The sequence below is a fragment of the Muntiacus reevesi genome, chromosome 12, assembly GCF_963930625.1.
Source record: "Muntiacus reevesi chromosome 12, mMunRee1.1, whole genome shotgun sequence".
NCBI classification, from domain to species: Eukaryota; Metazoa; Chordata; class Mammalia; order Artiodactyla; family Cervidae; genus Muntiacus; species Muntiacus reevesi.
The window spans coordinates 52,412,619-52,424,025 of record NC_089260.1 but is presented as its reverse complement, the minus strand read 5'-3'; the positions used below and the strand labels follow the sequence as shown (position 1 = coordinate 52,424,025).

The following is an 11,407-nucleotide window of genomic DNA, read 5'->3' as shown; positions in this document are numbered from 1 at the left end:
CCCACTGCCTTGATCTGTACCCCCTCTGAGCCCACATGTACTCTTTGACTCTTGGTGGGAGATGTGTGCTAATATTACATTTTCTCTTCTTGAGAGAGGTAATCAAGAAACAGGTTTTGGGAGAAGTAGGTGTAGCTATGCTTCTGCGACTTTCAACCTAGGTAACTTAGATGTGACTTGAGGGCAGTGGCCCCACCGCAGCTCTGGGAGGACGGGACGGGGACCCAGTGGGTGGGACAGAGCCCCGGGTCCACTCAGCTCCCACCGCTGAGATCCCAGGAAGCTGTGCCTGCCCAGGAACCGGAGTCAGCCCTCGGAATGACATCCAGGGAAACTGCCGAGAGGAAGGCTTAGGAGACGGGTTAATATGGAGTCTTGCTAGCTTTCTAAATGAAAAGCCCCAGCATAGTAGCTCCACCACATTAGAAACACATTAGAAATATATTAACAAGTAATTACTTTGGAAGAAGTTAACTCTGTTAAATTACAAATAAAGATAAAATTAGGAATATTTCTCCTTTCAGATTCAAGTGCATAGGATATGTATAATTTTACAATGATTCCTTTCTGTATCCAGCCATCCTCACGCCTTAAATGCAACGCTCATTCCATAACCATTTGTCACGTGCCTCATCTCTGTCAGGCACCCTAGTAGGTGCTGGTCTTGAACTAACCTCTCACAAATCTGAGTGTGGTATTGGATGGGCGCATTCCCACAACCATATTTCACTGTGCATTGGTGAGCAGAGAAGAGTTGTGTCTCCACTCAGGAGAAGGCATGATTCATGGCATCATTCTCAAGTCCGTCTTACCCAGAGCTGCATCCTGAAGATCCTGTGAAAATCAGGATGCGGACTCGTCTGTCAAATGTCTTTTTCCCCTTTAGAGCAGAGGTGAGCGTACACAATTGGATGTAAAGGAGTTCAGTTTACAGTGGATCGTCAGGAAGTCACGGCATCTTTCCACCATCACTGGATTTCTGTTTGGCGTTGAGAAGACCTGGGTTTGGATCCCACTTTTTCATTCACAGCAGGGCAGTCTCTCACGATGCAGATGCCTCATCTGTTGTATGAGCATGATCTGCAAAAGCCAAATCTAATATTTTTTTCTACTGGAAATATTTTGACCAAGGAGGAAGAGGGCTGGAGCACCATGTGCTTGCAAGAGTTACTGGCAAATACCTAAACCAGAGTTAAATGTAGGAGCATCATGAGGTCTGACACATGCGGTATGGAATTAGGCAACCTTAAATTATGACCTGTTCTCATTTTACATATCAGAGTACAACTTTGAGTTTGACACAGTTCAGCCTAGAACTGTCCAAGAACTTGCAATGATAATATTATGTACTTTTATGTCCCCTGTATGATACTGACACTGCTGAGATCACCGGAACAAAAACAGCACCCATGGCCTTGACCTGGTTATCCCTGGAATCCAACCAGATGAGCCAACCAGCCACCCTGGAACTTAAGGGAATAAAAGGAAGAGAAGACATACTCAGTTATTTCTCTGTTGTTGTTAATATCTTTCTTTCCCCAAAGAGGATTTGAGATGGCCAGTAATCTCTGCATAATATAATCACATACAGTCACGAGTTGTGTGTGATTCAAAGAAAGCACACGTGATTGTGGCTACTTCATGAGCCATACAAGGTGGTCTTGCCTGGTCCCTGGGAGCCTGCTCTGGTGATGTGACCAACTATCCTCTTTGGTCCCAGCAGATGGCAATGAGTCCCCCGTGTGAACCTGGCAGTTTGGCAGTTTTCCAGTCCGACTCCTTTTCCCCAGGGTTGAACATCACTGAAGGAAGTTGCACAACAACCTGATGTCTCTGTAGTCCCAGCTCAGGACTCAGGGAGTCCTAGGACTCCAGGAGGGTCCTTTCACTTCATTTTCACAGCTTCTTTCTTCCCCGTAGAGACTGTTCCAAGACTTGAATCCTGTCTCAAATCTCCTGACCCTCCGTGAACATTTGAATCTCAAGAGATGATTAACCGCTGAATTGAGGGGAGAAAGAAAAAGAAGCTTTTATAAATGCATTTGCTTAACTTTCTGACATCTCTCTCTACCCCAGCCTATAAACTTACTGCCATTGTTGCCAGCCTTTCTTTGGTTTCAAAAAGCCTGGTGTTGCTCTTCCCATCAACCCTCTGCTGGATGCTTCTTCCTCCCAATAGGCCTGAATCTCCTATGTCATTTTCCCTCTGCCTCCTGGCTCCTGTCTATACTCTAAAGTAATGCAGATCACTGTCATTTTTTCTTTTTTTTAAACAACTATTACTCTCCCTTTAATGAGAGTTCTCCTGTAGATGCTACTCCATCTCTTCATTTCATAACCGGCCTTCTAAGAAAAGAAGTCTACAGTCTACACCATCTGCCTACACTTCCTCAACACCCATTCACTTTCTCTCCCCTCTGTGATTCAGTTTTTACTCTCAACTCTTGAAACTGCGAAGGTTAACAAAGACCAAGTCCATAAACACTTGTTATTCCTTCCATTCTTGTTCTCTCTGACAGTTGGCACTATTGCCCCTTCCCTTCTAGAAACTCTGCTTCCTTGATGTCTTACTGGTTCTTTCGGACAGTGATTCATGTGTCTTTCTCCAGTGGCTTCTCTTTTTCTGCCTATCTCTTAACATGTGTTTTACATGGATAAGTGATGTTCCCAATGAATCACTCCTCCCTCTGGGCTCGCCTGGTGTTGAATCTGGGACCATAAGACTTGCTTTGGCCAATGAAACATCAGTGAACATGAAGTCAGCAGAGTCTTGACAAGGGCTTCAAGAAGCACTTGCCTTCTTGAAACACTCCTCAGAAACTTCTGTGTCTTCTGGATGACTAAGATGAAAGGCCAAGAAGACAGAAAGGACGGAGGGAATGTCAAAAATACCAGATTTTTCCAACTGAGTCCAAAGCCAGCTCACCCACCCACCAGATGAATCATACCTTTTTTTTTTTTTTTGGTTCAAGTCACTAAGGTCTGGGATGGCTTGATATACAGTAATAAACAACTGAGAAAACCTGGTATTTTAAAGATCCCTATTGTTGTCCTGCATTCCTCTAATGTTGCATATTTTTCCGGACATCCATTCCAATGGTACCAATCATATGTCATAATTCTTACACTTCTAGACCAGATCAGTCTTCTAAACTCCTATCTCTTACTTACTGGACATCCACACTTGAATATTCCACAGACCACTTTGAATTCCCACACCAAAGCATCAGGTTCTTCCACAAACTTCTTCCCACTTATTACTTATCTTGGTTAGTGATGCATCTACTTACCAGTCACTCAAGGAGAGAACTTAGAAGTGAATCTTCAACCCCTCCCTTTCATTCACTTATCAACAATCAGTTGTTCACCAAATCTTATCAAGTATGTCACCTAACTCTCTCTCACATTTATCTCTTTATCTCCAACACCTCGAATGCTACCCTGGTCAAGGACTTCAACATGTACTTGATCAAAAACCTCTACTGTCTCCCTGCTCTGAGGTTTGTTCTGATCATTTTCCAGCTGAAAATCCTTTTGTGACTCCTCACCTATGGAATAAGGTAAATATTTCTTAATATGCTACTAAGCCCTTTCTGACCTGGCCTTCCTCATATTTCCATTGTCATTTTCTGCTCTTTCCCTGTGTATACCGTGCTCTGAGCCAAATTACTCACAGTGCCGACACTAGCCATCTGCCCCATGGATGTCTCAGACAGTTTCCCTGCCTGGTACCTCCCCTCCCCTGCCATCTGCAGAGTCCTTGAAGACTCAGATTAAATGTCACATCCTCTGTGAAGCCTCCCCTGCCTCTCTGGGCAGAAGCAAAATGAGGCATCTCTTCTGAGCAATCATGTACCCAGTAGTACCACGACTGTACACATTTTTAAAATTGTGGTGATGTGCTTGAATATCTGTCACCCCTGATAGAGTCAGAGAGCTCCTCCGGGGTAGGGGTGGCTTTATTTTTGCTTTCACAGTGCCCAGCACAGTGTCTGATACATGGCAAGCGTTCAATAATTACTGAATAAATAAGACACTGTATTTTCCCACTTGTAATGTTTTATTAAAGTGCCTTATAATTGGCTAAGTTAGCACCTTGGATTTCCATTTACTAGTCTCAAAATAGAGATGGGAGACTTTAAGTGTTGTTGAACGTGACTTAGGATAAGTCTGGTGATAAGTCACGGAAGTTGGAGCTGGTAACTGAGGGGAGAGGAGGCAAGTGCCTTGTTCCAGATGGGTGGCGGGGCTGTGTTGCAACCACTGCCTCCACGCCCCCAGCAGTGCCCCTTTAAGACTGAGACCCCCTTCTTCCATCACAGGGGGAGTGGTCCACCATGCTGCTCTGTTTTCCTGTGGGATGATGGCCCACGTGACAAGCATTTAGGAACACCTTGAGTCTGAACAATAACACAGGAAGTGTGGAATTGATTTTATTTCTTCCCTTTTCTTTCCTTATGAGGGTTTCTTCTCTTTTTCTCCCTGCACTCCATTTCCCACTGTCTGCACCCCATCACAGAGGTCTTTCAAAGGAAAGATCTGACTTGTGACTCTCTGAAGTCTTCAGGGAGTCCCCACCCCCACAACGCTTTTGGGGTTCAATCAAGGGCTTTCCTTGGTCCTGCCTACTTCTCCAGTCTAATCTGCCACCCCCTGACTCTATCATTTCTGTAAGCAGGTAAGCATTCACTGGGTACCTTTCTGTGAAGGCTCTGTGCCACTTGGGGATGCCAAAGGACAAAGCATAGCTGGTGTCCCCAAGTAGCTCACAACCCAGTGAAAAGATAGGAATGAATTGTAATTTAATGTAAACCAGTATTAATGGGGACAAGTGTTGAATGGATGAGAGGACAGCCAGCCATCTTGGGGGCTCAGAGAAGACCAAGCAGGACCCGCCCTCCATGTGCCACTTAGTATGGAACCACTTGCAGTGACCTCTGCTCACCAGGCTTTGAAACCTCTGGACCTTGTGGTCATCCATCCTGCTCTCTTTGTTCCAAGGAAATCTTCAAGCCCCCTTTCTTCGAGGAAGCCTGTTCTGCTGTCCCAGCAGCCAGAACCACTCCCTTCTTTCCGCTGCCACCGAGCGTGAACTCCATGTCAACAGGGAGCTCGCTGTGACCTCCACATAGTAGGCACTGGATCAGCGTTTGCTAAAACAACTAATGATTCTCTTAGGGAGCCAACAGTGGCCTGATGGCAGCCCTAGTGGCTTCTTTTCACCTGGTGTCTTCACCATTCTAATCTGGACGGTTGCTAGCAAAGGCAGTAGCAGCCAGGCCCATGACCAGTGGAATATGGAGGCTGAACTTGCACATCCAACCAGATTCTTTCCCCCATAAAAAGCATCAGCTAGGAAGGTTATGCAGTCCTTCCAGTGATGTAGGAAATGCTTTTCAGGCTTCTCTTTTTGGTGCTTTCTTCAGCATTTATAGCCCTCTAAATACCTATAGCTTTATTTTTCTCTATCTTTTCTTTTTAAAAAATTTTATGGATTAAACATACTCAGTCAGAATTTATTATAGTCAAGTTTTTAAAATTTTGTGAATAGCTATCACATATACTATTTAAATTCTATATATTTCCAACGACAGCAAATCATTATTTAATGACAAAATACCCTTCTGGAGCTTGCCAAAATCATTTGGAACCAAATTTGATCAATGATAAAGTAGAATAATATAGTTTTTAGTGGAAAAAAAGAAACTGGGCACTAAAAAGGGTTATTTTCTATGACTTACAAATTGGCTCTGAACACAGTTTCAAAAGATGAGTTCCAAAAATGCATCAGATAAGTCCTCAACACTGGAATCGGTGTAACTGATTAGCGTAATTGATTTTAACAATTCAGAAGAACAGATAGGGAAAAGCAGACAGCTTTCAATTGAGTGTATTCTAAATAAAATTTGGGTATTAGAGATTGTTACATTATTATTATGTTCCCAGAGACAAATATATATTTATCTAAGCAGTAAGGCAGATACACTGTAGGTCAGTTAGCATTAGTTTTAGGTTCCTGAAAGAGACTGTTTTCATTCATTTCATGGGGCCTAGAAAACCTTTTTGAAACAGGTCAAGTTGTCCCTGGAATTTTTCTCAACAGTTTTCTGGGGGCACCCACTCCATCCCACCTCTAGGCCCACCTCCAGGCCTTTTGCCCCCTTCCTCTGCCCTGTGGCTACAGTGAACTCAAACCCATCCGATTCCCTAGGGACTGAGACTCTGAAGTTACCCATTTCTCTTAGCACTAAATCAGACCCACCAGCCCGTTAGATCCTACATTCCACGAGGGCAGGAACCTTGGTCCGTTCTGTTCTTACTGTATCTCCAGCGCCTAGCACAAGGCCTGGAACTTCTTAGACACTCAACGTTGAATGAATGAAGAAATCTCTAAATTTGTTAGTCCCAGCTAGGTGCTGGGAGGAGAACAACCCATTGAACTAATTTGCACTCATCTGTGAATGACCAGGAGGAGTCCCTTATCTGTCCCTAAGGTATTTGCATACTCAAAGGGAAAGCTTGTGAATTCAAATTATTCTCAATGGGAAAACTTCAATAGTGGAGCAAATGGAGAGAAAACATTGGCGGGGAAAGGGTAGGGCTGGGGAGGGGGTGGAGAGGTTATGACTCCTAGCTAGGGCTGCCTAGGAGTCTGACCCTGAGGCCTTTCGCTTTCCAAGGCCCCACAGCTCTGCCCTGTTAACCACTTCCGAGAGCTTAGAGACTCCTCCGTCCTGTGGGAACCAGGAGGGAGATTAACCAGAGAGGGGCTGCAGGGCTGCTGGTCTCCAATTGAGCTTTGTTGTACTATATTACAGTCTTTCATTATTTCAAAGGGACGTGTCCTCACTTTCTAGTTAAATATACAAGGGCACGGGGGGATCTCCTCATAGTCAAACCTATTTGTTAATTAAAGGTTAACTAATATATTTTTGGGCTTCCCAGGTGGCGCTAGTGGTAAAGAACCCACCCGCCAATGCTGGAGACAAAGGAGACACAGGTTCAGTCCCTGGGTCTGGAAGACCCACTGAAGTACAAAATGGCAACCCGCTCCAATTTTCTTGCCTGTAGAATTCCATGGACAGAGGAGTCTGGTGGGCTACAGTCCATGGAGCTGCAAAGAGTTGGATAGGACTGAGCACAGCACAGTATACTTTTACTTTATGTAGATATCATTTTTTTTTAAAGTTGGTAAATTGACTTGAAATATACCCACATCTGACAGAGAGCTGGGTATACTGTAAAGAATAGAGATAAACCCTTGTATGTCACATTTGAGTCCTCTAACACGATCTGTTACTAGTGATTTCTCTGCAGAACATGTGTCCTGTCTTTAACCCCACCCCCACCCCACCCCTACCCACCCCTACCCACCCACCACACCGCCAAGCATCCCCCATAAGCTTTCACTGAGAGATGCAAACATAATGGAAATGTAAACCTGACCTCAGAATTTTTTGATTCTTGGTTTATGAAATGAACTATACAAAAAGACAGAAGTTGACTTTAGTGTTTCCTAATTTTTTAACATAAGAATTTTCTGTAAGATCAGCCTTCTTTCTGCTGTTTATTTGTACATTTCTTGAATGAAACATTTACCTCTTTCAAAAGACCATTTAAATGTGTGATAGAAAAAAGCCCAAACCAGTGCATTTCAATAAATGACAGTGTAACACATATTTAGAAAATCATTACTAATGTTAGGAAATGTTTGAGTGATTAAAATCTAGGATAATCAAACAAGTTATTGAAGAGTTGTAGTAGTAATGTAACAAAAGTTTTGATTAATCTTTGCTTCAAAGAAATATATTGTGATAGCCTTAGCTCTACAGGATCTGAATGAAGATAAATTATATTTTCTGAGTTTGTTTTGGAGTCCATTAAAAGGAATTGGCTTTCCTCTGTATCTGTTATAGGTCCCTATTTGGTTGATAAAAGTTCCTTTCTTGATGTGAAAATAAATGTAATCTTTAACCTAATAAAGTCCTCTTAATGTGTACAACTGTTGACGGTTTAAAAAATTTATAATTGCTAGGTATTTTGCAGATAAAAGGTACTTGATAAAGGTTGGTAGATCTATTTCCTGAAAAGAAAATTAGTAAATTTCTCCTGGTTTAATATTCATTTTGTACCGGGAAGGGAAACGGAATGAGAGAATTGGGTATTTAAGGCTAGGCGATCATACAAAAGTGCCATTTTGGCCAAAGAATGATTAAAACACTCTAGTCCTGACACGTTTAATAATGGGCACACAACCTATTTCTTTGTTTCATAATCATTGCGCGCTCTCTCCTTTTTTTTGGCAAAGCAACAAATTCAACAAAATCAACGCCATCTAGTTAAACTTTTTGATTTAGCGGTGGATCCGGCTGTCCTGTCAACGAGGAGGTAAGACCAGTAGTGTGCAGAGGCAAGAGAAATGTATCTGAAATGGACAGAAACGTGCCCATTCTAAATAATTTCCTGTGGGAAAATCGTTCCAAGTTGAAGGATAATTACAGGAGAGACGTCCCAACCCTCCAAGTCGCTGCGGTCCGTCCGCGCAGCGTCGCAAGCCTTCCCCGCGGCCCCACCGCCGCCGGGCCGCCCTTCCTGCCGCCGGCGGCGCACCCGGACTCCGGGAAGGTGCCGCGCGGGGAAACGTGGCACCGTCTCCAGCCCGCGCCCCGGGCGCTGCCGCGCGGCGCGGAGCGACCGCTCGGGGAGCCGGGCCGGGAGGGCGGCGCGGCGGCCGCGCACGGGCCCGCGGGGAAAGCCGCCCGCAGCGCCGGCGCCCGCCCGGGGACGGGAAGTGGCGCCCGGCCCGCCCTCGCGGCCCGCGGCCCCGCAGCCCCGCGCCGCCCCCTTTCTCTCGGCCTCTCCCTCGGCCTCCGCCACCCCGGCCGAATTCTTGCATAAATTATGCCAGGCGCGCCTGACGTCAGGTGGCGGCGCGCGGGCGCGGCGCGGCGCGGAGGGAGCCGGCGGCGGGCGGGCGCGGCCCCGCGGCCTCGGGCGCGCGCGGCGTGCCGGGCGCGCGCAGGCGCTGGCGTGCTGGGGCCGCGGCGGCGGCGGCGGCGGCGGCGGCAGCGGTGGCGGCGGCGGCGGCGGCGCGGGGGTTGAGCCGCGGTAGTGCGGACGCGCTCGTGCTCGGGAACTATCGGATTAAACTTGAATCGAGTGAAATTACACAAAGGAGCGCCGCGGAGGAGGCGGCCTGGGGACCCGGAGACCCTGAAACTCGCCAGAGCCCCGTTCGCCCCCGGCCAACTCCGCGCCCGAGGATCCAGCCCCCTGGCCGCGGCCGCCGAGCCAACTCCGGAGCCCGCTCTGCGTTTTGTGCCCCCCTCGGCACCGGGCGGCCGAGGAGCCCGCCCGCCCGCCCCGGTAAGCGCGAGAGTTCGCCGGGCGCCTCCGGGAGGGGCGGCAGCGGCAGGAAATCGCTCCGGGCGGGGGCCGGGGCCGCGCGAGGAGTTGGGAGCGAGGAGTTGGGCGTGTGCGGGGCGAGGGGCGAGGACGGGCGGGGGCCGGGGCCGGGCGCAGGAGCGCAGCGCCGCCGCCGCGGGGCCCGAACCCGCGCCCCGAGCGCCGCCCGGCGCCCCAACTTTTGCCTGCGTCCGCGGGGCTGGCGGCGGCGGGGGCGCGCGGTCCGGCCGAGGGTCACTTCCTCGCATGTAAATGGCTTTTTGTTGTGCTGCCGGCCGTGGGGGGGGGACGGGGGACAGGAGGGAGCGTGTCTGCGCGCGGGGGAGCGCGAGCGCGTTTCCTCCCGCCGGCGCCGAGCACGAGTTGCCGGCTCCATTCGGAAGAAAAAGGAAGGAGGAAAAGTTGGGCTGCAACTCCAGTGCGAGTGGGCGATGGGCGCGCGGGCGCGGGGCGGCTGAGCGGCGGCGGCTCGGGGACAGCGGCGACCCCCGCCCCCCGCCCGGGACCGACCACGCCGCGCTCGCCGGGAGCGGCGGCCGCACCGGCGCGAACAAAGTGCGTCCCTCCCGGCGCGGCGGCGCCGCCGGCCCGCGCGGGGACGGCCACCGGGCGAGGTGGGTCGGCGGCGGGGAAAGTGCGCGGGGCGCCGCGTGGGGCGGGGGCGGCGCGAACACGCGGCGCGGGGGGCGTCCCGAGCCCGGCCGGTGCCGGCCGCGGGCGCGGAGTTGCGAGCCCGGAGCCGGGGGGCTCCCGGGGCTCCCCAAGTTCGCGAGGAGGAGAAGAAAGGGAGCGGGGCCGAGGCGGGCGCGGGGCGGCGCGGCGAGGAGGGGACCCCACCTTGCCGAGCTGGCCGGGCCAACGGCGGCGGCGGCGGCGGCTGCATAATAGCGACTTTAAGCCCCCGGAGGCAACTCGGCTCCCCCACCCCTGAGCCTCCCGGGGGTCAGCGCCCGCGGCGGGGGGGGTCACTAGGTGGCCCCTGAGGTGGCTCGGGTGCGCTCTGCCCCCGCAGAGAACCGCGGCTCGGAGCGTGAACGGTCGAAGTGGCTGGAGGCCAAGCGGTCAGCGGGGAGAGGAAGGAGGGCGGCGGGGGACGCGTTGTTTGTTTGATCGGCACCGGGGACGGGGCTCGCCGGGGGTGCAGGGGCGCGGGCACCCGGTGGGCTGCCGTGCGGGGCGGCCGCGTCGGCGCGGGGTGAGCGCCGCCCGGGGGAGGGGGGAGGGTGGCGATCCCGGGCGCGGGGGTGGGGGGGGGGGGTCGGGAGGCTCCGGGGAAGGAGCCGCCGGCCCCGAGCAGCCATCATTACCGAGCCGCCTTTCTCCGGATGGCTGCGCCTCGAGGAGCCCCGCGCCATGGGAGCGCACCCCGAACTCCCGGCCGGCCGCCCGCTTTGTGAGCGCCCCCGGGGAGCGGCCGGGCGGGGAGTGCTTCTGCTACCGGGCGGTCGGTTTTCCCGGAGGTCACTTTTAGAGATTGTTCACGCCTCGATTTTAAACTAGTTTTTTTCCCCCCTCTTCTGAACAGACAATGGACAAAAGAAAAGTGGCAATCCACATGGAGACTTTGCTTTTGAATTGCTAGAATTAGATACACTATCCAGCTCGCCACTTGCTAAGTATACTTTCTAGTTTCCCATTGTATATTACCTCGCCGTCGATTTAGAGAACTCATCTTGAAATGTGTCCATCCTCTGGGCTTGATTTCGCAGCTGTATTAAATATTTTCATTTATTTCTAAAGGATTATGTGAAGGCCCTGATTTTTATTTTCAGAAAATTGTAATTCACGCTGTCTTTGCAGTGGGCAGCACCTTTCAAAGAGGTGGAGTGTGTGCTCTCCCCCCCCATCCCCCCAATTCTCTCCCGATAAGGGGAGGGGGGAGTACTCCCTAAACGTAATAATCAAATAGTTTAAAAAAAAAAAAAAAGCAAAACCAAACAAACTTCTCTTTATTTCCTCAGATCTATTCTGACGATGGCAAAAAAGAAATAAAAATCGTAGT

General features: G+C 50.2%; 1 protein-coding gene across 3 annotated transcripts in view; it reads left to right on the top strand.

The window, feature by feature from the left end:
- Window positions 1-9,098: 9,098 nt before the first annotated feature.
- The window catches only part of CHD7 (chromodomain helicase DNA binding protein 7), a 187,978-nt gene continuing 185,669 nt past the window's right edge, over window positions 9,099-11,407 (top strand). For 2 of the 3 annotated variants that reach the window (XM_065902719.1, XM_065902717.1), the window contains exon 1: window positions 9,099-9,366. The gene's annotated coding sequence lies outside the window, so the exon portion shown is untranslated. Of the gene's footprint in view, window positions 9,367-9,925; window positions 10,020-11,407 lie in introns of those variants that run through there. The other variant, XM_065902718.1, reaches the window with a different exon arrangement.